Below are 3,164 nucleotides of genomic sequence, written 5' to 3'. Positions count from 1 at the left end.
CAGAAAGCGAGAAATCACCCCCCAGGGGGGATAGCCACACTGCAATCTGTTCTCCTCCATTCTCCGCTCAGGATCTTGGGCACGCACGCACACGTGCCCGTGTGAGTTTAAGCCACCGGGTCTGGGACTCGAACCGCGATCGACTACGTGGGAGTCCAGTGACATAGCCATTACACCAACTGCTGGTCCCAGGGATTGCTTTTAATATGCTGGTTAATTTGGGGAGAATTGCCTAAAAGAGGCCATCTAAAATGAAAATTATCACTGATATCTCTAGCATTTCTCTAACAAAGAAAAATGAAAGCAATTCTTGAATTCTATTTTATAATGCAGTTCGACTTTTATATATAAAATGTCTCTTAATGATCTTTTCAAAGTAATAGAGCAGGAAAATGTTGATCTTTTGGTTTCTTATTCACTCCAAGAAAGAAGCAAACATTTAAAGAAGCAAACATTTTCTTAAAAATACACTTTGTTTCATTCTTCAAAGTACTTGCGGTTGGTTAGTAACTGTACAAAAAAAAAAAAAAAATGTAGGAGGCCAGCAGGTGGTGTTGGTTAAGGTGCTGGACTGCAGCATGGTCAACCATGGTCTGATTCCTGGACATGGCAGCTTAAGCCTCACTCCTGGCACATCCTCTTCTGAGAGGAGAATGAGGAAAAGGGATTGTGGTGTGTCACCCCTACCCCCACCCCCTGTGGAGTGATTTCTCACTTTCTGTCCCTCTGTCTCTCTGTCTCTCCTGCGAGCACACGCACCCTATGACAAAGATCTCTCTCTCTAAAAAGAAAATGTGGGTAGAATCTTTAACTTTTATTTTGATTTTGTTTTGCTGTCTTGGTTTTGTCTCTGTTCTGAATTTACATCTGTTCTGTTGCTAATAAGCCATGTCACTGTCGTTAACTGACATTTTGTTTCAGTATTAGTAATAAGATAGCTAATCATTTGCAGAGAAAGAAAATAAAATAATTTTTTATTGAATACTTCTTATATGCCAGCTATTCTGTATATGCAAACAAAATCCTGTGGTAGGTTGTTTTTATCCTCACAGATGAAAAAAATCAATGCTTCATGAGAGTCAGATGCTTGTCTAAAATGGCATGTGTTGAAGTGGCATTAGAATTTAAGTATTTTGATTCCAAGACTGTTATGCAGGTAGAAAGAGAAGAGTTTGACATGTAAAATTTGACTTTCAGCGTGTCCTCAAACATTCTGACTTTTTTCCTAAGTGTTTTTGTTTTTTCCCTAGTTGTTTATACCCTGCCTCATTTCAGAATGGTCTTAAGGCAACTTAGGATACATAAAATACAACAAGATGGCATAAATTAAAAATAGGAATAATATAATAGAGAAAAACAAGGGTGGGGAAAGTCCTTTTCTGAGAAAAACAACAAAAACAACATCCTGTAAGTGAATATTGCCGGGAGACTGGAAAAAAACTGCAGCTGGAAAGGGCTGTGGAAGTACATGGGCTTTCTTGGTGCCAGCGTTGGCATCTGCTCGGGTCATAATCTATGTGAGAAAGTGAAGTCTTGCTTTAACTTCCTCTAAGTGCTGAGCGCAGTGTCTTGTCCATGGTAAGCTCTTATTAAATGATAGCTGAATGCAATTTACCCATGAACTGTATGGTCAGTTTTCCAACATTACTAAGCTGGTTGGAATTTTTTTTTTTAAAGTTTCAGTTTAGCATTTCTGTCAGTTTTGTGAGTATGAAGATGGCACCATGACCCTTTGCTCTCCATTTCAACTATTTTCTTTACCAAGTTTTAAAACGAAGATTGTACATTTTGGAGAACTTAAAACTCATAAAAATAGTTTAGTTTGTAAACATCTGAAAATATCAGTGATACAAGGTTTATGTTTACTTAAGTACTCAGAATAATTACTCAGAAACATTTAGTAATGCTTGTTGTCATCTAGGTTGCTATCTGACCTACTTAATTGTAAACACATATAATTAATTTTTTTTCTGTGAGTCCAGTACAATCAATCTCCCAGCTTTAAATAGATTTTCAGAGTACTTTTGGAAATATATTAAAATTCATAAAAGTTTGTACTCCCCATATGTAAAACTGTTTTGTTTTCCTGAGTTTATACTTAAATAACTTTGAAATATTATCCAACTATTAGTTATCTGTGCCATATTATTTATTTTGACTGAACTTTCACTCGAATGTTGTGATTAATATTAGAGGAAAAGTAACTAACTACATGTAATAGTATAACTTTTGATAAGTTAATCTAATATTAGAGGAAAAATAACTAACTACATGTAATAGTATAACTTTTGATAAGTTAATCAGTGTAAGAGAAATTAATAAGAATTGGCTTTAAGGAACATCGATAGACGTCAACATATTTTGATGAGCAGTGCTGCAGGGATTTGAATCCCTTCTTTTCTCACTGCAGATTCAGTAACTCTGTCTTCACCCAAGTAGATCATGACCACACTGCAGTCCCTTCTCCTTCATTATCCTCTTAGGATTTTGGTCAGCATGCAGCATGCCTTGTGTGATTTTCAAGCTGCCAGATTTAGTACTCAAACCATGTAGGAGTCCAGTCCCTAAACCAGTATGCCATCTGTTGGTCCCACAATGCTGCTTTCACTTAATCTTTAATATTCAGTTGTATGAAAAGAAAACTGATACTGCTTTTGTTATTTTGTCATAAAAAAAGAGATATTACCCAGAACAGATAAGATCTAATGACCTTCAAAAGTGATTTTCCCATTTCAAACTCTATTTTAAATGAAATTTTCTGTTTGCAGGCCAGCCAGTGGTGTGGTGGTGAAGGTGGCTGGATCCCATTTAGCTGACTTTCTGGTTTGAGTCTGGACTGGGCAGCTTGAAAAACACACACTGCCTGCCCAAAATCCTAAAAGGAGAAATGGAAGAGAAAGTGTTGCAGTTTGATCTTCCCCCCATGGGAGTACTTCTTTTTTCTCTCTCTCTCTCTCTCCAGTGAGCACATGTGCCATCTTGTAGATTAAAAAAAAAAAAATTGGTTGTAGTCATTACTTAAGTTAAATTTATTTTAGATTTCTTAATGTTAGTGCAGAACTATAGAGAACCTATAGAGAACCCTTGCCTCTCACCAATCATGATTGACAGAATTAAGCCAGTAACATTTCTTTGTCAAAAGTCTCTTCATGAAAATAAGAAAG

The sequence above is a fragment of the Tupaia chinensis genome, unplaced genomic scaffold (genome assembly GCF_000334495.1).
Source record: "Tupaia chinensis unplaced genomic scaffold, TupChi_1.0 Scaffold000540_1, whole genome shotgun sequence".
In the NCBI taxonomy this organism is placed as follows: Eukaryota; Metazoa; Chordata; class Mammalia; order Scandentia; family Tupaiidae; genus Tupaia; species Tupaia belangeri.
This window is presented reverse-complemented; position numbering follows the sequence as displayed.